The sequence below is a fragment of the Bubalus kerabau genome, chromosome 1, assembly GCF_029407905.1.
Source record: "Bubalus kerabau isolate K-KA32 ecotype Philippines breed swamp buffalo chromosome 1, PCC_UOA_SB_1v2, whole genome shotgun sequence".
Taxonomy (NCBI): domain Eukaryota; kingdom Metazoa; phylum Chordata; class Mammalia; order Artiodactyla; family Bovidae; genus Bubalus; species Bubalus kerabau.
The window spans coordinates 133,783,406-133,807,019 of NC_073624.1; the positions used below are offsets into that span (position 1 = coordinate 133,783,406).

General features: G+C 44.1%; 1 long non-coding RNA gene across 1 annotated transcript in view; it reads right to left on the minus strand.

Moving 5' to 3' along the window:
* The window catches only part of LOC129658092 (uncharacterized), an 83,108-nt gene that overhangs the window by 23,846 nt on the left and 35,648 nt on the right, over nt 1–23,614 (minus strand). The gene's annotated exons all lie outside the window — the stretch shown is intronic.

A 23,614-nucleotide genomic window follows, 5' to 3' on the forward strand; every position in this document is an offset into this window, starting at 1 on the left:
CCTTCCAAGGAGTAAGTGTCTTTTAATTTCATGGCTGCAATCACCATCTGCAGTGATTTTGGAGCCCAGAAAAATAAAGTCTGGCACTGTTTCCACTGTTTCCCCATCTATTTTCCATGAAGTGATGGGACTGGATGCCATCATCTCCCAAATTAGTTTAATTTTTATCCAGCTTTCTTTCATTTTAGACAGCTCTTCCTTGTTCAGGGCAAATTTGTTTCTACACTGTAACCAAGGATTCATTTTCTGTCTTAATCTGAAAGAGGATTGGCCCACAAGTTAGTGATGTATTCAACATTCAATTGTTCATTGGACATTTGCCATGTAGGAAGGATGGTGCTGGGTATCAGCTGTCATTTTTCAGCTCATTGGAGCTCTCATAACATCAGAGCTATAGTACTTAGATTTTGCATTTCTCTTCTGATATTGTAAGGGAGGAAAACTTTGCCCTTCTTCCTTTCTAGGTTCTTTGGCTGTTAAATTGACATAAGACAGATTCACAGGAGAAAAAACAAACTTTGTATGTATATGAGCCTCACAAAAGACATGAAAGGCAGTTGAGGCTTATATACCTTCCTGAGCTCAGAAGGGGTGTGGAGGGGTCTGGGCTCTCAAAGGGAAAGAAAATAATTCACAGGAAAGTGGGAAGAGCAAATATTTGGTGCGTAAATATTTGGTAAACTATGGATTCTCACACTAGGTATAGGCAATGGGACACAAGGGGGACTGAACAAATGGGTCCTGCCAGGCTACCCACAGCTTCCCACACCAGCCTACACTCTTCATAATTATGCCTGGCATCAGTTCTCTTCCTAGACCTGGTCTTCAATATGAATTCTTTTAGACTCTTAAGGGGAAGGTAAAAAAGCTCTTCCTGTGTATTTTGAGGCTTGGTTGACTTTAGCTCAAAGTAATTCACACATCAAAGTGACACATTCTGGAGAAGCTCATACTAAACCTCTCAGTAACATTTTCATTAAACAGAAGGAGTTAATTTGTACTGTCTGTATCCCCAATCCTGCTTAGGAGGTGACCCCATGTATTGAGGAATTTGGATAAAATAAATGACATCAGCTCTGCGAAACATCCAAGACCACGTTTCCTTTGCCACAAAACACTTCAGAGGAAGTACACAGTGGAGAGGAATAAATGTTTTTCTGGGATATAAAATCTGATTCAGATCTTTTGTTTTTGCCAAAGTCAGTGTTTACATGAAACAACAGTACAAGTGAGAGGTGAGTGAACAAATTCCTAGCTGTTACCTGGATACTGCAGATTCTTTTGCCTGGATTCTGCAGATTCTTGTAGATTCTCCTGGTTGACTGCTCCTGGCTTTAGAACCCTAGCAGGTGACAGACAAGTACTCAGGGAGAATCAGAGAAAGAGGCTAAATTCAGGAAACGGAGCTTCCTCCCACTAGTGGACTCGGCATCAGTGTTGGAAGAAGAGGAGAGTAGTTGAGTCGTTCACTTTAGACACTGTGACTGGTGGTGTCAGTGGCCTACCCTTAGAGGAGGGCATCTCTCTATCCCCTTCTCAAGGCCTCAAAGGGATGGAGGGTGGCTTTTCTTCCTTAGCATTATTATTCTCCCATGAAATGCTGCATGAATTACAAATACACTGGGACTCTCTATTTCTCTGATTAAACTCAGGGCTGCCTGACTCAAACTCAAGAAATGTAATCTCTTTAGAAATGTTCAAATATTCAAAAAATCACAAAGAGTGTTGTAATATCATACCTTCACATCTCCACTTCCACTCTCAACATTTTCTCCCTTTCCTATCTACTCTTCCCACCACTCTATTTCTTTGGGAAACATCTCTTGATCCTACTGCATAAAATAAACAGCCGTAGTGCTAAAGCAAGCACTTAGCTAGCCACGAGCAGAGAATAGGGGACCATGGGCCAAAGGGCAGGAAACCCCACATCTTGTAAACAACAAGTATCCTTAGGTAGATGAAAAGCAGGAACTTCCAGAATGACAGGAAACCATACATTTTGGGGTTTGTGGCCTGTCCTGAGTGTCCTGAAGGCAAAGAAAGGTAGGAAAAGGCAGGAATTTCCGGTGCCCAAATACAACATTTTGTTCACTATGCCCTTATTACAATAAAATTAGCCTTGCAGATAAAAGGTTCCCATCATGCACCAATGCCATGACACTTCCGATCAAGGTCAAATAAAACAAAAATCCTTCCTCCCCTCAGGCAGATGGAGCTGGGATGAAAATCAGTAAAAACAAACCTCAAAACCCTCCCTCCCAAATGAATAGTCCACTTCTTCATTTCTATGCCCCACGTAACCAGTTTGTCAGAGAAACATGGCGGCCACCCTGCTCTCTCCTTGAGAGATGTGCGTGCATGCTCAGTCACGTCTGACTCTCTGCGACTCTAAGGACTGCAGCCTGCCAGGCTCCTCTGTCCATGGGATTCTCTAGGCAAGAATACTAGAGTTGGTTGCCATTTCCTCCTCTAGGCAAAATTCCTGACCCAGGGATTGAACTCGTGTCTCGTGTCTCCTGCATTGGCCACTGATCCACCTGGGAAGCCCCTTGAGGGCATACTATCATGTAAATTAATCCTTGCTTTACTTTATTGGTGGCTCAGACAGTAAAGCATCTGCCTGCAATGCGGGAGACTGGGGTTTGATCCCTGGGTTGGGAAGATCCCCTGAAGAAGGAAATGACAACCCCCTCTAGTACTCTTGTCTGGAAAATTCCATGGACCGAGAGGCTCCTGAGAGCCTGGTAGGCTACAGTCCATGGGGTCGCAAAGAGTTGGACATGACTGAGCGACTTTACTTACTTTCTTGACCTGCCTGTTTTGTCTCTAAATTTTTTCTGCGAGACAAGAAACTAGCCTCTTGCCTTCCTTGCACTTGACAGGTGCTGTCTTACTTCCTGCCATTCATTCATTTCTCCTTCCTACCTCCCACCACCCCACCCCTCTCCCTGCCCCTCCCTTTCTAATTTCCCATTTTCAGACCTGTTGCTGCAAAGATGCGGGCATGAGTCAAGCATTTAAAACCATCAGGGCACTCATCACTGGAACACTCTGATCCAGATGACTGGGTCATGGGACGGACTAGAGAGATGATGGGTCTGTCCACCCACCCCAAGGCAATTTCCACGCAACGGTTCTAGGCACACAGTAAAAAGCATAATACTGCCTCCTCCTTGCAGCTTATTCTTGGTTCACCTATGCCTGAACATCCTTGTCTTCCCTCTGTGTCCCTATCTCACTCTTACTTTCCACTCTTATTTCATGCCCTGGAAATGGGGAAAAAATCTGCCAGGCATTTTCTAACCTTGCCACTAGGTCTTCAGTTCAGTCCCTCAGTCGTGTCCGGCTCTTTGCGACCCCATGAATCACAGCACGCCAGGCCTCCCTGTCCATCACCAACTCCCGGAGTTCACTAGGTCTTATACCTCTCATTATGTGCAAGGCATGTCAGGAAAGGTTTCCAACCATTCTCACAGGCAGTGAGGGACCTAAACCATAGAAGCCTGACCCTCTGGATTTGCCTTATCCGCCATTTAACTGTCATCAGGTGCAATTGTGTGGAAATATAAATGCAACCTTAGAGTGTAAGAAAGTTCACACTGCAGCCCTTCAGGAGCTCTTTTGTCCAGTGGGTAGTCTGTGTGCAAAACCCCTGGTGCTGGGAAGGGGGGCAGTCCTGCCCCATGGTGGTGGGACTGCATCTGGGCCGCCATCCTTTGCCACTGGCTTCTGCAAGCCACCCTGTGTTCAGCCAGCCTTCTCCGTGGTCCACCAGGTGATGGGGGTCTGTCCCTGTCCCAGTGCCATCCACCTCACACTGCTGGGACAGGGCAGTGTGTGCCAGCATAGGGTCCATACATGGTTATACCCCAGGGATACATGCCTGGGCAGTGACATTTGCCATGCTGACCTCCCCAGGGTCATATAATTGGGAGTGTTTTGGGGAATGTTCTTGCAGGGATGTTGGGCTCTTCATACCCCTACGTGCAGACACAGTACCTCCACCTCGGACCATGATATCTCCTGCCTGTGTCCAGCCCCACCACCAGCTAGACAGAGTGCTTGTGAGAGGGGGTGGTGAAAGGGCGGCACTGACGTCCAGGGGCATCTCCCACAAAAGGGAAGGGAAAAGAGAGGCTTTTTCACAAACCATCTGCTTTAATGGCCAATTTCCAGAAATTTACCACTCTTTTAGGAAAAAAAAAGCTGGCATCTAAATAGGTCCTAGAACTATGAGGATGTCTATTCTAGAAGAAGGGGAAACAACAGAAGGGGAAAGACTAGAGATCTCTTCAGGAAAATTGGAGATATCAAGGGAACATTTCTCCCAAAGATGGGCACAATAAAGGACAGCAACAGTAGAGACCTAGTAGACACTGAAGAGATCAAAAAAAGATGGAAAGGATACATGGAAGAACTGTATAAAAGAGATCCAAATGAACCAATTGCTACAATGGTGAGGTCAGCCACCAGAGCCAAATATTCTGGAGAGTGAAGTCAAGTAGGCCTTAGGAAGCACTGCTGTTAATAAAGCTAGTGGATGCGATGGACTTTCAAGTAGAACTATTCAAGTGCTAAAGGATGATGCCATTAAGGTGTTGCATTCAATATATCAGCAAATCTGGAAGACCCAGCAGCGGCCACAGGACTGGAAAAGGTCAGTTCCCAAGAAGGGTAGTACCAAAGAATGTGCAAACCATTGGACAACTGCACTCATCTCCCATGCTAGTAAGGTCATGCATAAAATCTTACATGCTAGACTTGAGAACCAAGAACTTTCAGATGTCTAAGCTGGGTTTCAAAAAGGAAAAGGAACCAGAGATCAAATTGCCTACATTGCTGGATCATAGAGTAAGCTAGGGAATTCCAGAAAAACATCTACCTCTGTTTCATTGACTATGCTGAAGCCTTTGGCTGTGTGGATCATGACAAATTGTGAAAAGCTCTTAAAGAGATGGGAATGCCAGACCATCTTATCTGTCTCCTGAGAAACAGGTATGCAGGTCAAGAAGCAAGAGTTAGAACCCTGTATATAACAACTGATTGGTTCAAGATCCAGAAAGAAGTATGACAGGGCTGTCTACTGTCACCCTGTTTGTTTAACCTATATGCTGAGCACCTCATGAGAAATGCTGGGCTGGATGAGCTCCTATCTTGAGCTGGAATCAAGATAGGAGGGAGAAACATCAACAACTTCAGATATGTAGATGATACCACTCTAATGGCAGAAGGCAAAGAGAAACTAAAGAGCCTCTTGATAAGGGTGAAGGAGGAGGGTGAAAGAACCGGCTTAAAACTAAATATTAAAAAATCCAAGATCATGGCATCCAGCTCCATTACTTCATGGCAAATAGAAGGGTAAAAGGTGGAAATAGTGACAGATTTCCTCTTCTTGGGCTCTAAAATCACTGTGGATGGTGACTGCAGCCATGAAATCAGAAGACGATTGCTTCTTGGCAGGAAAGCTATGACAAACCTAGACAGGGTGTTGAAAAGCAGAGACATTACTCTGCCGACAAAGGTACATATAGTCAAGGCTATGGTCTTCCCAGTGGTCATGTATGGTTGTGAAAGCTGGACCATTAAGAAGGCAGAACGCCAAACAATTGATGCCTTCAAACTGTGGTGCTGGAGAAAATTCCTGAAAGTCCCTTGGACAGCAAGGAGATCAAACCAGTCAATCTTAAAGGAAATCAACCCTGAATACTCATTGGAAAGACTGAAGCTGAAGCTAAAGCTCCAATATTTTGGTCATCTTTTTGAATGGCTGACTCACTGGAAAAGTCCCTGATGCTGGGAAAGATTGAGGACAGAAGGAGAAGAGGGTGTCAGAGGATGAGATGGCTGGATGGCATCACCAATGCAATGGAAGTGAACTTGGGCAAACTTCAGGACATAGTGAGGGACAAGGAAGCCTGGTGTGCAGCAGTCCATAGGGTTGCAAAGAGTTGGACATGACTGGGCAATGGAACAGCAACAACAATTCTAGAAGAACATCCCCCAGAACACAGAGGTTAATAAATGGCCACAGGATCCAATATAGAGAAGTCTTCAGGAGGGTCACTCATCTTGGGTACTGAAGGTGCCAGGGTAGGACAGAGACCCCAGGATACTGGGGCCAGTAAGACTACCACATAGGGGAGAAGCTAACCCCTGCTGTGGCCAGTGTCAACAGGACTAAGTGGATGGGGATATCTGGAGCCAATCCTGTCTTCAGAAATGCACTCTGGATCTCCTAATGTTAGTGCTCCTCTCTGTTACGGGAGCCCCCTCTCCCTGAAGGAGCAATGGGAAACACTTCCTCCATCCCCAAGGACCCACCCCTCAGGTGGTTCTGAGTCCCTGGGACAAGTTTTATCTAGATTCTTTAAAATAAGAAAAGCTTACTTTCTTTTGTAACATAGCTTGGCTGAATATAATCTTGAAGATGATGAAGCCTGGCCAGAAAATGAAAGCCTCAATTATAATATCACCCTACAGTTAGACATCTATGGTAAAAGGCAGGGGAAATGGACAGATCTTTCTATATTCAGGCTTTTATAACCCTGAGAGAGAACTCAGAGCTCTGCAAGTCTTATGTTAGATGACCCCCCCTACCAGCTGGGACCAATGGATGCTGCAAAAAAGCCCTCTCTAGTGGCATCTCCAGAGGAAAACGAGCCCCAGACAGAAGACCTTAGCACTCTATCACCATTTTCATATCCTCCCTGCCTTACAAGCCTGTTTACTCTTTGGAAACAAAAGTGCAGCCAGGGCTTCCCTGACCCCTTCAGGAAGTAGCAGGTGGGCCTCAGGGAATTCCCGAGGACTACACTCCTTTTTTCTCTGTCCAATCTCAACTGCACAATTGCACTCATCTCACACGCTAGTAAAGTAATGCTCAAAATTCTCCAAGCCAAGCTTCAGCAATACGTGAACCGTGAAATTCCAGTTGTTCAAGCTGGCTTTGGAAAAGGCAGAGGAACCAGAGACCAAATTGCCAACATTCACTGGATCATGGAAAAAGCAAGAGAGTTCCAGAAAAACATCTATTTCTGCTTTATTGAATATGCCAAAGTCTTTGACTCTGTGGATCACAATAAACTGTGGAAAATTCTGAAAGAAATGGCAATACCAGACCACCTGACCTGCCTCTTGAGAAATCTGTATGCAGGTCAGAAAGCAACAGTTAGAACTGGACATGGAACAACAGACTGGTTCCAAATAGGAAAAGGAGTATGTCAAGGCTGTATATTGTCACCCTGCTTATTTAACTTCTATGCAGAGTACATCATAAGAAACTCTGGGCTGGAAGAAGCACAAGCTGGAATCAAGATTGCTGGGAGAAATATCAATAACCTCAGATATGCAGATGACACCACCCTTACGGTAAAAAGTGAAGAGGAACCAAAAAGCCTCTTGAGGAAAGTGAAAGTGGAGAGTGAAAAAGTTGGCTTAAAACTCAACATTCAGAAAACTAAGATCATGGCATCTGGTCCCATCACTTCATGGGAAATAGATGGGGAAACAGTGGAAACAGTGTCAGACTATTTTTTTGGAATCCAAAATCACTGCAGATGGTGACTGTAGCCATGAAATTAAAAGACGCTTACTCCTTGGAAGGAAAGTTATGACCAACCTAGATAGCATATTCAAAAGCAGAGACATTACTTTGCCAACAAAGGTCCATCTAGTCAAGGCTATGGTTTTTCCTGTGGTCATGTATGGATGTGAGAGTTGGACTGTGAAGAAGGCTGAGCGCCAAAGAATTGATGCTTTTGAACTGTGGTGTTGGAGAAGACTCTTGAGAGTCCCTTGGACTGCCAGGAGACCCAACCAGTCCATTCTGAAGGAGATCAGCCCTGGGATTTCTTTGGAAGGAATGATGCTGAAGCTGAAGCTCCAGTACTTTGGCCACCTCATGCGAAGAGTTGACTCATTGGAAAAGACTGTGATGCTGGGAGGGATTGGGGGCAGGAGGAGAAGGGGACGACAGATGATGAGATGGCTGGATGGCATCACCGACTAGATGGACATGGGTTTGGGTGAACTCCGGGAGTTGGTGATGGACAGGGAGGCCTGGCGTGCTGTGATTCATGGGGTTGCAAAGAGTCAGACACGACTGAGCGACTGAACTGAACACCCCTTTTTTCTCTGTTCAACCTCAACCAGTGCAGCACTCTTTTAGGCTGATTCTCAGAGGACCCCAGTAAATTCCGGGGACTAACTCTATCCTTTGATGTTACCTGGAGGACCTAGATATTGTCCCTTCCCACTGTTGTGCCAGAGGAAAGACCTATATTTGGGCACAGGTTCAAACATATGCTTCTGGATGACATGCCACCCAACCTCACCAATGCCCTGTGGGCATTACAGCAGTGCGTCTGATGGATCCCAATAGGACTATCTGCCAGGCCAGCCTGGAATCACGAGAAGGGACCGTATGATCCTTTGCTTCATGGAAGGGAAGAAATGATGCATAACTACACCTGTTAACCATGCTAAAGTTAAAGAGATCAAGATGAAAATCCAGCCCTATTTCAGGCCTCACTGGGAGATGCCATCAGAAACTAGACAGATGTAGACCCAGACATTTTTGAGGGATACCCTGTATTTGCAACTCACTTCATTAGCGAATCAGCACCTAACATCAGTAGGAAGATTCAAAAGTTTGCTATGGGGTCCCAAATGCCTTGCAACCTTCTTACGGATACAGCCTTCACCATCTCTAACAATCGAGACCAGGCTGAGGAGGAAAGGAAGGTACAGTGTGACATATGAAAGGAACGACTGCAGCCATCATAACAAAACAAGGGTGTATATTGTCACCCTGCTTATTTATTTAACTTATATGCAGAATACATCATGCAAAATGCTGGGACTGATGAATCACAAACTGGAATTAAGATTGCTGACAGAAATATCAACAACCTCAGATATGCAGATAATACCACTCTAATGGAAGAAAGGGAAGAGGAACTGAAGAATGTGATAAAGGTGAAAAAGAAGAGTGAAAAAGCTGGCTTAAAACTCCACATTCAAAAAACTAAGATCATGGCATCCAGTTCCATCACTTCATGGCAAATAGATGGGGAAAAATATGAAACAGTGACGTTTTCTTGGGCTCCAAAATCAGTGAAGACAGTGACTGCAGCCATGAAATTAAAAGACACTTGCTCCTTGGAAGGAAAGCTATGATAAACCTAGAGAGCATATTAAAAAGCAGAGATATCATTCTGCTGACAAAGGTCCAGCTAGTCAAAGCTATGGTTTTTCCAGTAGTCATGTATGATGTGAGAGTTGGACCATAAAGAAGGCAGAGCACCCCAAAAAATGGACGTTTTTGAACTGTAGTGCTGGAGAAGACTCGTGAGAATCCCTGGACTGAAAGGATATCAAGCCAGTAAATCTTAAAGGAAATCAACCCTGAATATTCACTGGAAGGACTGATGCTGAAGCTGAAGCTTCAATACTTTGACCATCTGATGTGAAGAGTGAAATCACTAAAAAAGACCCTGATGCTGGGAAAGACTGAGGGCCGGAGGAGAAGGGGACAACAGAGGATGGGATGGTTGGATGGCATCATCAACTCACTGGACATGAGTATGAGCAAACTCCAGGAGATAGTTAAGGACAGGGAAGCATTGCATGCTGTAGTCCATGGGGTTGCAAAGAATTGGACACAACTTAGCGAATGAACAACAACACTGAAATGGTAGGTAAGCCTATCCAGTTTCTAGGGGACAGAGGAACCATATACTCTGTCCTGACTTCTCACACTGGACCCCTTGCTCCCAAAACCTGTTCTATTGTTGGGGTAGGAGGAAGATAAAAGCTAAAACACTTCATTACCCCTCTATCTTTCGCCTGGTGAAAGACCCTTATAACTCACAAGTTCTTGTCATGCCTGAATGTCCCAGCCCACTATTAGGAAGGGACTTTCTCTCAGCCTGAGGGTGATTCTTACTTTCCATGAAGACCAGAAGCAAGAAATGTTTTTCTCTGTGCTCTGTATTATACAGACATGGACAGTCCACCACAAAATATTCCCCCAAGAAATTGAAAAACTGGGATCAGAGAATCCCAGGGATGTTTAAGTTTGTCATCCCTATAAAAATCACCTTGAAAAAAACTAGTAACTTCTCTTCCAGGCACCAATATTCCATAGAACCAGTGGCTCGACAAGGCCTTCAACCCTGACCTCAAAATTGATCAAATATAGGCTTTTGGTGCCATGTCAATCTCCCTGCAATACTTCAATTCTACCTGTCTTCAAACCTAGTGGGGAATATATAATGGTTCAAGATCTCTGAATCTTGAATGAAGTGATAATTCCTCTTCATCCATTTGTTCCCAGTCCAAATACAACCCTACTCAGATACCCAAGGATACACCCTGGTTTACAGTCCTTCCTCGTAAAGATGCATTCTGCATACCAGCTCACCCTGATTCTCAATACTCTTTCTTTTTTGGCCACACCTTGCAACACTTGAGATCTTAGTCCTTGATCAGGGATCAAACTCTTCCCCCTTGCATTTTGAAGTTCAGAGTCTTAATTTCTGGACCATCAGGAAAGTCCAAATGTAATTTTTTAAAATTTTATTGATTTTTGGCTGTGCTGGGTCTTCATTATAGTACACAGGCTCTTGCTGCATGCAGGCTTTCACTAGTTGCAGCAGGGGAAGGGATACTCTCAAGTTGTGGTGACAGGCTTCTCAGTGTGGTGGCTTCTCTTGTTGTAGAGCTCGGGCTCTAGAGCACACAGGCTCAGCAGTTGTGGCAATCAGCAGTTGTGGCACATGGGCTTAGTTGCCCCTTGGCGTGTGGGATCTTAGTTTCTGGACCAGGATCTGGGATCAAACCTATGTCACCTGCATTGGAAGGCAGATTCTCAATCACAAGACTACCAGGAAAGTACCCCCTTTTTTCTTTTGAATGGACTGACACAGACACTGATGAAACCCAACAATATACCTATAATGTCCTTCCTCATGGATTCCAGGATTGTCCACACCTGCCTGGCAAGGTCTTGGGATTAAGGGAGCTAAAGTTAGATACATGATCTGAGCCACAGTCAGCTCCTGGTCTTGTTTTTGTTGACTGTATAGAGCTTCTCCATCTTTGGCTGCAAAGAATATAATCAATCTGATTTCAGTGTTGACCATCTGGTGATGTCCATGTGTAGAGTCTTCTCTTGTGTTGTTGGAAGAGGGTGTTTGCTATGACCAGTGCATTTTCTTGGCAAAACTCTATTAGGCTTTGCCCTGCTTCATTCCGTATTCCAAGGTCAAATTTGCCTGTTACTCCAGGTGTTTCTTGACTTCCTACTTTTGCATTCCAGTCCCCTATAATGAAAAGGACATCTTTTTTGGGTGTTAGTTCTAAAAGGTCTTGTAGGTCTTCGTAGAACCATTCAACTTCAGCTTCTTCAGCGTTACTGGTTGGGGCATAGGCTTGGATTACTGTGATATTGAATGGTTTGCCTTGGAAACGAACAGAGATCATTCTGTCATTTTTGAGATTGCATCCAAGTACTGCATTATGGACTCTCTTGTTGACCATCATGGCTACTCCATTTCTTCTGAGGGATTCCTGCCCACAGTAGTAGATATAATGGCCCCCTGAGTTAAATTCACCCATTCCAGTCCATTTGAGTTCGCTGATTCCTAGAGTGTCAACATTCACTCTTGCCATCTCTTGTTTGACCACTTCCAATTTGCCTTGATTCATGGACCTGACATTCCAGGTTCCTATGCAATAGCTGAGCGCCAAAGAATTGATGCTTTTGAACTGTGGTGTTGGAGAAGACTCTTGAGAGTCCCTTGGACTGCAAGGAGACCCAACCAGTCCATTCTGAAGGAGATCAGCCTTGGGATTTCTTTGGAAGGAATGATGCTGAAGCTGAAACTCCAGTACTTTGGCCACCTCATGCGAAGAGTTGACTCATTGGAAAAGACTGTGATGCTGGGAGGGATTGGGGGCAGGAGGAGAAGGGGACGACAGAGGATGAGATGGCTGGATGGCATCACTGACTCGATGGACGTGAGTCTGAGTGAACTCCGGGAGTTGGTGATGCACAGGGAGGCCTGGCGTGCTGCGATTCATGGGGTCGCAAAGAGTTGGACAGGACTGAGCGACTGAACTGAACTGACTGAAAGTTAGATACAGGGTCATTATCACCATATGTAGATAACCTCCTTATCTGTAGCCCTTCAAAGAAAGCTTCAGACTAAAACACTGTGTAAAGTGTAGGGTGAAGTTGCTCAGTCCTGTCCAACTCTTTGCAACCCCATGGACTGTAGCCTACCAGGCTCCTCCATCTGTGGGATTCTCCAGGCAAGAATACTGGAGTGGGTTGCCATTTCCTTCTCCAGGGGATCTTCCCAACCCAGGGATCGAACCCAGGTCTCCTGCATTGCAGGCAGACACTTTGCCCTCTGAGCCAATACACTGTATTCTGTATCCTCAATTTTCTGGGCTCCAAGGGGCATAAGTATCCCCACTAAAAGCCCAAACTTTCCCCCAGACAGTCACCTCACTGGGACATGTTCTAAGCCCAGGGAAGTGCACCCTTACGACCCAGCATAAGGAAGCATAAGGAAGCAATTGTCCATTTACAATCACCACAAAAGAAGAAACAGCTTAGACCCTTCTTAGGAATGGCTGGGTTTTATAAGATTTGGGTCCCTGGATTTGGTCTCAAGGAAAAACCATTGTATGAGGGTATTTTCCTGGTGGTCCAGTGGACAATACTCCTCACTCCCAATGCAGAGGACCTGAGTTCAATCCCTGGTCAGGGAACTAAGATCCCACATACTGCTATGCTCCACAACTAGAGAAGCCCACATCCCAAAATGAAGACCCAGCACAGTCAAAAAATAAAAACAAAATCCACCATAAGGCCTTGAAGGGACAAGACATAGAACCTCTAGATTGGACAAGGAATGTATAAAAGAAAATTTGATTATATTAAGACATCCCTGCCTAGTGGCCCAGCCCTAGGGATCCCAGATCTTAACAAGCCCTCTATTGACCTCAAAGCAGAATAACACTGAGAATTCTCACCCAAAAAGAGGGCCAATTCCATGGCCAGTAGCATCTCTCCAAGGAACTGGCCCCAGTGGCCCCCAGATGGCCAGGCTGTCTGAGAGTCATAGCAGCCACAGCTATGCTGGTTGAACAGGCCACAGGAGGGTCAAGCCCTGAGGTTTCCACCCCACACAGGTACAGGGGATATTAGAAACTGAAGGACAAGGGCTGACTGGAGGCTGCCTCACAAAATATCAAGCCCTCCTTCTTGACTCTTGTGAGGTGACCCTTATAAGAGTCAAGTCTTACAAGTATGACATGCCTTAAATCCAGCTATATTTATGCAAGTAGAAAGCCCAGAGGAGCTGTCTCATTCTTGTACTGAGACCATTGAACAATATTCCAGCAGACCTGATCTTAGGGGACCAGCCCCTGGAGGACCCTGATGCTCTCTAGTTTATTGATGGAAGTTAGCTAGATACATGATGGCATCCAGAAATCCAGGTATGCCAGAATAGATTTCCACAAGCTCACAGAGACCGATGCCCTGCCACCTCAAACCTTGGCGCGCACACACACACACACACACACAACCAACCTTATAGCTCTAGTTTTAGCTCCAAACCTAGGAAAAGACAAGAGAGTCAACATTAGACAAATTTTAAGTCTGCATTTTTTTGTGTTACACACTCATGCTGCCATCTGAAAACAGAGGGGACTCTAACTGCACGGGGCTCTCCCCCCGGCACTGCCAGGAGTTCACATAGAACTCCTAGAGGCAGAACAAGACCCTAAGAAAGTAGCACTTTAAGAGTCCACTGTAAGAGACGCCAGAAGGGAAATTTACAGTATCAGGAAATAACCTGGCCGATAAGACAGTAGAGTGTAGTTCTTAAAATCCCTGAAACTTGGGCCACCTTACTCCTTCGTGTACTAACCTGCTTTCACCAGCCCAGCAGACAAACGAGGAAATAAAGTAGGCCAGAACTGCTGCTACTGCTGCTGCTAAGTCGCTTCAGTCGTGTCTGACTCTGTGCGACCCCATAGACGGCAGCCCACCAGGCTCCCCCGTCCCTGGGATTCTCCAGGCAAGAACACTGGAGTGGGTTGCCATTTCCTTCTCCAATGCGTGAAAGTGAAAAGTGAAAGTGAAGTCGCTTAGTCGTGTCCGACCCTCAGCGACCCCATGGACTGTAGCCTACCAGGCTCCTACGTCCATGGGATTTTCCAGGCAAGAGTACCGGAGTGGGGTGCCATTGCCTTCTCCGAGGCCAGAACTAGGGGATACAAAATGGCCCCAGTGAAAGGTGAATTGAGGAACAAACAATAATGCTGCCCAGAGCATTACAGTGGACAATTTTAAAGGCATTCTATGACTCCTCTCTTCTGGGGAGGGGTGATTTCACTAACCTGGTGGAAGAAGTTTTTCCAGCATAGGCTTTCTCAGACTGTCTCAGAAATCACAAAGACCTGTAATATATACTACCATAACAACCCAGGGGGAAAGCTTAGGTCTCCACCCCTCCTCCAGTCCTTCCAAAGAAGAGGAATTTATCTGGTAGAAAACTGACAAATAGACTTTTCACAGATGCCATCCTCAGAGATATAAATACTTCCTGGTTGTTAAAGTGTTAATAGGTTGGTGAAGCCTTTCCAACATGGACCCAGAGAGCTCAGGAAGTAATAATGGCATTATGAAAGAAAATAATTCCTCAGTTCAGACCTTACAGTTTTTACAAAGTGATAATTGCCCCTCTTTTGTGGCTAAGGTCATATAACAAATCTCTACTGCCCTAGGCATTTGCTACCACCTCCATGCTAGCTGGAGAACTTAATCAGTGGGAAAAGGAGAAAGGACAAATCTACTTTAAAAATAACCCTGTCTAAGTTTTCCTCTAGGAGTTTTGTAGTATCTGGTCGTATATTTACATCTTTAACCCATTTTGGGTTTATTTTTGTGTGTGGTGATTGAGAATGTTCTAATTTCATTATTTTTCATGTAGCTGTGCAGTTTTCTGAGCATCACTTATTAAAGAGACTCTTTTTTCCACTGTATATTCTTGCCTCCTTTGTTGTAGATTAATTGATCATAGATATGTGGGTTTATTTCTGGCTTTCTATCCTATTCCACTGATCTATATTTCTGTTTTTATATTTACACCAGTTTGGTAATATTTTGATTAATGTAGCTTTGTAGCATAGTCTGAATTAGGGATCCTGATTCTTCCAGCTCCATTTTTCTTTCTCATGATTGCTTTGGCTATTTGGGGTCTTTCTGTGCTTCTATAAAAAATTTTTTTTGTCCTCATTCTGTGAGAAATGGCACTGATGATTTGATAGGGATTGCATCAAATCTGTCGATTGCCATGGGCACTTTAGTCATTTTGACAATATAGATTCTTCCAACATAAGAACACTATATCTTTCCATATATTTGTGTCATCTTTTAGATTTCTTTCAAAAAATAAATAGGACCTAATTAAGCTTATAAGTTTTGCACAGCAAAGGAAGCCATAAACAAAACAAAAAGACAACATATGCAATGGAATAAAATATTTGCAAATGATGTGACCGACATGGGATAATCTCCAAAATATACAGTTATTTAGCTCAATTAAAAAAAAAAAAAACCAATGAAAAAATGGGCAGAAGACCTATATAGACATTGCTCCAAAGAAGTGAAAAGGCACATGAAAAGATGCTTAACATTGCTAATTATTAGAGTAACGCAAATCAAACCTACAGTGAGGTATCACCTTACACTGGTCAGAATGGCCATTATAGAAAGGCTACAAATAACAAATACTAGAGAGGGTGTGGAGAAAAATGAACCCACCTACAATCTTGGTGGGAATGCAAATTGGTACAGCAATTGGAGAACACAATGGAAGTTCCTTGATAAACTAAAGATGCAACTACAATATGATCCTGCAATCCCACTCCTGGACATATACCTGGAGAAAACCATACAAAAAAATACATACTCCAGTGTTTATTACAGCACTATTTACATTAGCCAAGACATGAAAACAACCTAAAAAGTGTCCATCAACAGGTGAATAGTTAAAGACGTGGCACATATATACAAGGGAATATTACTCAGCAATAAAAAAGAATGAAATAATGTCATTTGCAGCAACATGGATGGGCCTAGAAATTACCATATTAAGTAAGCCAGAGACAAAGACAGGTATTATAGGTTATCACTTATATGTGGAAACTTATTTTTCTAAGATACAAATGTACTTAATATCCAAAGAGAAATAGATCCATAGACATAGAAAACACACTTATGACTACCAAAAGGGTAAGAGGGCAGGAGCAATTAATTAGAAGTTTGGGATTAACATAAACACACTACTATATTTAAAATAGATAACCAAGTAGGACCTACTGGATAGTTCAGGGAACTATGATCAATACTTTTTATTAAGAATTATATGTGTATGTGTGTGCACACTCAGTTCCTTAGTTGTGTCCAACTCTTGCAACCCCATGGACTGTAGCCCACCAGGCTCCTGTCCATGGGATTTCCCAGGCAAGAATACTGGAGTGGGTTGCCATTTCCTTCTCCAGGGGATCTTCCCTACCCAGAGATCAAACCTATGTCTCCTGCATTGGCAGGCAGGCTCTTTACTGCTGAGCCACCAGGGAAGCACATATATATCTATATCTACCTATCTATATATATCTGAACACTCTGCTGTACACTTGAAAACAATATTACAATTAAAAAAGAGAGAAAAATAAATACAATCCTGGCTAAACTCTATCAAGAGATATCACAGGCTAGGACGAATTGAGAAAGTAGCACTGACATATATGTAACATCATGTGTAAAACAGACAACTACTGGGAAGTTCCTGTATAATACAGGGAGTCCAGCCAGGTGCTCTGTGAAGACCCAGAGGGGTGGAATGGGGGCTCGGGGAGAGGACGCTTAAGAGGGAGGGGATACACACACACACACACACACACACACACACACACAGAGTAATGACTGATTCCCATTGATGTATGGCAGAGACCACCACAACACTGTAAAGCAATTATCTTCCAATAAAAAATGACATCATAAACTTGAACATAGCTTTTTTTTTTTTTACTTTACATATTCTTTTTTTTTAAAATTTATTATTCTTTTTACTTTACCATATTGTATTGGTTTTGCCATACATCAACATGCATCCGCCACGGGTGTACACGTGTTCCCCATCCTGAACCCCCCTCCCACCTCCCTCCCCATACCATCCCTCTGGGTCATAGCTTTTATCCATAGCCCTCCTGAGAATCAGGGTTGCACCTGAAATGGGGCTAAGGCTCAGCTCCTTTGAAATGACTTATGGTAGACCCTTCCTACCCTCACATTTTGGTGAATGGCAAAACCAGTGAGCTCATTAAGTACCTAATTATGACAAGTCCTGATGGTGATTTCAGAATATGGAAACTGGCTTTTGCTGGTTCCCAGCTAAGAAATGGGCCCCATTCAGGGTCAGCTAGGAGATTTTATTCTCCTAAAAACACAGAGAGAAAGGTCCCGCTCTGATTAAGTACCGCCTAAGTGCAAGGGCCTAGTTAGGTCCTTCTCAGCACTTCCACCACAGTAAAACTAAAGGGGGCACTAGTTGGGTGCACCTCTCTAGAATTAAAGCTACCCTTCTCCCCGAGTCTTCACAGGACACAGTGGACCTTGGATGGCCGGAAGAGGCCAAGTGGATGAGTGAGCCTCTTCAGAACCTGAAGCTCTTATTCAAAAATGACAAACAAACTTCATGGAGCCAAAGCTGAGTATCCATAGTCACTATTTTCCTTTTTTCCTCCCAATACCTGAGTCCACCCCTTAAATTTAAACCAGTTTGTGCTGAAAATTTGGATACTTATTGTCCTCCCTGATCTCCGTCTTGCTCTCAGAATCTTGTATGAGTGTCTGGCAGGAAAGAATGTGTGGCCACAGCTCCTCGTTCATGATGAGGAAATTATGGTTCAGAAAGGAACAACTTGTCTGAGTTTACACAGCTAGGTGACATATTGGCTGAGACCTGGCTTTTGTCAAAGTCAGTGCTCTTTAAATGTAATCAGAACGTTAACTTGTATGATAACTAATTATAAAAGCTGACATGAGATCCTCAAGATGGCAGGGGAGCAGGAAGGTGAGGAGTTCATCTCTCCTCAGCACTAGATGGTAACGATAACCCTGTATGCGAGACAGCAAAAGAGACACAGATGTATAGAACAATCTTTTTGACTCTGTGGGAAAGGGAAGGGGGGATGATTTGGGAGAATGGTATTAAAACATGTATAATATCATATAAGAAACGAATCACCAGTCCAGGTTCGAAGCATGACACAGGATGCTTGGGGCTGGTGCACTGGGATGACCCAGAGGGATGATACAGGGAGGGAGGTGGGAGGGGGGTTCAAGATGGGGAACACATGTACACCCGTGGCAGATGCATGTTGATGTATGGCAAAACCAATACAATAAAGTTAAAAAAAAAAAAGAATACGTCTACAAAGGGAACAATTTTAACAGAGCACCTGCTGAACACTAGCAGAGAACCCTGGACGTCGAAAAGGATGAGAAAGACCCCCAAATAACCTGGTAGGACAGAATGAAGAAGGGAAAAGGAAGAGGAGAAGCAGGATGGAACCTGCATCCCTGGAGGGACACTGAAGGTGAGGAGAGGGTCCTGCATTGGGTGACACCCCCTCACCAGCAGAGAGATCAGCTAGGACAGAAGGGGAGCGTCAGGCCCTTGGCAGAGAGCACCCGTCTGTGGCAGTCAGGACAGAGTGAGACCTACACAGGTAGTCTGCGCTACAGCTCTGTGTGCTTCAAACTGAGCTGGGTGTCGTCTGGTGCACACGGCAGCTGGGTGCTGCCACGTGGGGTGTGGAGAGCAGACCTGCGGAGAGGACGGCCGCTGGCGGCGAGGGGCAGCCTGAGGGGATGGGAGTGAGGTGCTCTGCAGCCAGGAATGCTTGTGGAGGAAGCGTGGACCGACACAGAAGCAAGATGCCATTGTCGAGTGATGTGCAAAGAGTGGGGCCACCACTGCAATCTCTCTCTCCTTATGTGCCAAGGGCACTGGGGGAGGGAGTCTCCTTTTGGAGCTGGCTAGCATGCCCCCATGATCACCTTTTGGCCCCTCCCCTCCTGCCTGGTGACCTGCTTCACGATCGCTGCTTCGGCTCCCTCTAGACTGACAGGCTTACAGGTTCCGATTACTACTGCCCTCATCTTCCCACCGGGGTGACCCACTTGCTCTGGTTACTGCCTTAGCCTCCTCCCACCTGACAGCCTGTGCGCTCTGGCAACCTATAGAGCAAGACTCCAGTAGAAGGAAGACACACAGAGGTGTGCTGAAACCACAGCTGAGCCCCAGGAGCCCTGTGGCTAAAGAAGAATTAAAAATTTTCCTTATGGCTGTGTGAACTGCAGAGTTACAGCTCTGCTGACATTTTTTTAAATTCAGCACCTGCAGAACATCGAAATGGACAAGTGTTCCTGCTGCTGAGATGTGCCTGGATTTAGCAGCTGTGGGGATCTACATGTGAGGGTTGGATCAAGCCAGAGTCTGAGCTACCTCCATAGCTCCTGTAGCAGACCCAGGTGCCTGGGTACTGCAGTCCTGGGGCTTGAATACATTGGATCTGCCCTGGAGGCTTGGTGAAAATAACATCTGAGAACTACCAGGGCCAACTGCCAGCATACTCACAGAGTTAAGGTGGGACCAAGAGCAGTGCCAACAACAAGTACTTTGTGAGCCTGCACGATGGGCAAAGGGGACTCAACAGAGTACATTCCCAGGAGAACAGCTTCAGAAGAGGAATACTCAATGACATCTCTCCCAGTGGGAGTGCTCCAATCCTGCCTACCTTGCACTGAAAATCAGAAACACAGCTAAGAAACAGATCAGCAACTAGGGAGCAGACCTACCCCTGACATGGCAGTAACAACCATAGGGCAAAGGGAAGGTCCTGCTCAATATCCAGGGCAGGCTCTGGTTACCACATCAGTCAAACCCCCTATCAAGGGGCTAGCAGCACAAGCCTCTGGACCAACCTCATCCACCGGGGTTGGGGGGAGGCGGGGGAAGATCCCAGAAGCAAGAGGAACTACAATCCTGCAGCCTGTGGAAAAAAGACCACAAACACGGTATGTTAGACAAAATGAGTCAACAGAGAAATATGTTACAGATAACAGAGCAAGATAAAAACCTACAAGAACTAAATCAAGAGGAAACAGGCAATCTATCTGAAAAAAGAATTCAGAGCAATGGCAGGAAAGATGATTCAAGATCTTGGAGGAAAAAAAAATGGAGGCACTGATCAAGAAGATGTAAGAAACATTTATCAACGACCTAGAAGAAACAAAGAAAAAATGGAGATGAACAGTAAAATAAATGAAGTGAAAAAATATACTATAGGGAATCAATAGCAGAATAACTGAGGACAAAGAATGGATAAGTGAGCTGGAGGACAAGATAGTAGAAATCACTGCTGCATTAAAGAATAAAGAAAAGAGAATGAAAAGAAATGAGGACAGTATCAGAGACCTCTCGGACAGCATTAAAATGTATCAACATTCAAATTATAGCAGGCCCAGAAGAGAAACAGAAAGGGTCTAAGAAAATGTTTGAAGAGATTATAGTCAAAAACTTCCCTAACATGGAAAAGTTAACAGTCACTCAAGTCACAGAGAGCTGCATACAGGATAAAGCTAAGTAGGAAGATGAAAGGGAAAGTGTTAGTCGCTCAGTTGTGTCCAACTCTTTGCGACCCCATGGACTGTAAGCCGCCAGGCTCATCTGTCCATGGGATTTTCCAGGCAAGAACACTGGAGCAGGTAACCACTCCCTTCTCCAGGGGATCTTCCTAACCCAGGGACCAAACCCAGGTTTGCTGCATTGCAAGCAATTCTTTATCATCTGAGCCAAGGAGGAACATGCTGAGACACAAATTAATCAAACTAACAAAAACTAAATACAAAGAAAAAGACTGAAACCAACAAGGGAACTTTCCTGGTGGTACACTGAATAAGAATCTGCCTGCAACGCAGGGGATGTGGGTTCAGGGGGCACGGATTTGATCCCCAGTCCAGGAAGATTCCACATGCTGTGGGACAACTAAACCCAAGCACCACAATTGAGCCCAGGCTCTAGAACCCACGAGCTGCAATAACTGAGCCTTTGCACCACGACTGAAGCCCTCCAGCTCTAGGGCCCACAAGACACAACTACTGAGCCCCCATACTGCAATTACTGAAGTTCATGTGCCTGGAGTCCGTGTCCACAACAAGAGAAGCCACCACAATGACAAGCCCGTGCACTGCCGCACAGAGTAGCCTCTACACACCACAACCAGAGAAAGCCTGCATGCAGCAACAAACACCCAGCACAACCAAAAATAAGTACATTTTTTAAAGCAACAAATAACATACAAGGGAATCTCTATAATGTTATCAGCTGATTTTTCAGCAGAAATTCTGCAGGCAGAAGGAAGTGGCATGATATCTTTAAAGTGATGAAACAGAACAATCTACAACCAAGAATACTCTACCCAGCAAGGCTTTCATTCAGCTCCAATGGAGAAATCAAAAGTTTTACAGAAAACCCAAACCTAAGAAAATTCAGCACCATCAAACCAGTTTAACAGGAAATGTTAAAGAACTTCTCTAGGAAGGGGGAAAAAAAGGGGCCATAACTAGAAATAAAAAATAACAAATGGGATAACATACAGTAAAAGCAGGAAACCATCCATGCATAAATATGATATCAAAACCAGCAACCATGAGGAGAGTACAAATGCAGGAAATGAGAATTGCATTTGAAATTAAGAGACCAGCAACTTGAAACAATCTTGCATATGTATAGACTGCTTTACCAAAACCTCATGGGAAATGCAAACCAAAAAGTACAAGAGACACATGCACACAAAAGAAAAAGCAACCCAAACATAACACTAGTCATCAAAATATAAGAGAACAAAAAGAGAAAGAGATGAAAAACAGCTACAAAAACAAACCCCAAACACTGAAAACAATGCAATAGGAACATACATATTGATAGCTACCTTAAATGTAAATGAATTAAATGCTCCACCAAAAGATAGTGACTAGCTGAATGGATACAAAAGACCTGTATATATGCTCTTTCTAATAAGAGATCTGCTTGAAACCTAGAGACACATACTGACCGAAAGCAATGGTATAGAAAAACATATTCCATACAAATGGAAATCAAGATAAACCTTGAGTAGCAATGCTCATATCAGACAAAATAGACTTTAAAGATTTTAATAAGAGACAAGAAAGAACACTACCTAATGACCAAGGGATCAATCCAAGAAGGAGACATAGTAGTTATAAATATACATGCACTCAACATAGAAGCACCTCAACATATTATGACCAACCTAGATAGCATATTGAAAAGCAGAGACATTACTTTGCCAACAAAGGTCCGTCTAGTCAAGGCTATGGTTTTTCCTGTGGTCATGTATGGATGTGAGAGTTGGACTGTGAAGAAAGCTGAGCACCGAAGAATTGATGCTTTTGAACTGTGGTGTTGGAAAAGACTCTTCAGAGTCCCTTGCACTGCAAGGAGATCCAACCAGTCCATTCTGAAGGAGATCAGCCCTGGGATTTCTTTGGAAGGAATGATGCTAAAGCTGAAACTCCAGTACTTTGGCCACCTCATGCGAAGAGTTGACTCATTGGAAAAGACTGTGATGCTGGGAGGGATTGGGGGCAGGAGGAGAAGGGGACAACAGAGGATGAGATGGCTGGATGGCATCACTGACTTGATGGACGTGAGTCTGAGTGAACTCCGGGAGTTGGTGATGGACAGGGAGGCCTGGTGTGCTACGAATCATGGGGTCGCAAAGAGTCGGACACAACTGAGCGACTGAACTGAACTGAACTCAAGAGCCATAAAAGGGGAAAAAAGTTGGGGACTTAACAACCACTTACACCAATGGACAGATATCCAAACAGAAAGTCAATAAGGAAATGAAAGCTGTAAAAGACACATTAGACCAGACAGATTTAATTGATATTTTTATTATTATCAATAAATAATTGGAGGATAATTACTTAACAGTGTTGTATTCTTAATTGATATTTATAGGACAATCCAACCAAAAGTAACAAAATACACTTTTCTACTCAAGAGCATATGGAACATTCTTCAGGATAGATCACACATCTTGAGTGACAAATCAAGTCAAGTCTCAGTAAATTTAGGAAAACTGAAGTAATATCAAGTAGCTTCTCCAGCCACAACTCTATGACATTAGAAATCAATTATAGGGAAAAAATGGTAAAAATCAAAAACCTATGAAGTATAAACAATGTTACCAAACAACCAATGGATCACTGAAGAACTTAAAGAGGAAATAAAAAATACCTTGAGACAAATGAACAAAAGCACAAGAATCTAAAACCTATGGGACACAGCAAAAATAGTTCTGAGGGGGAAGTTTATAGCAATACAACCTTACCTCAAGAAACCAGAAAAATATCAAGTAAATACCTTATACCTCAAGTGATTAGAGAAAGAAGAACAAACACAACCCAAAGTTAGTGAAAGAAATCATAAAGATC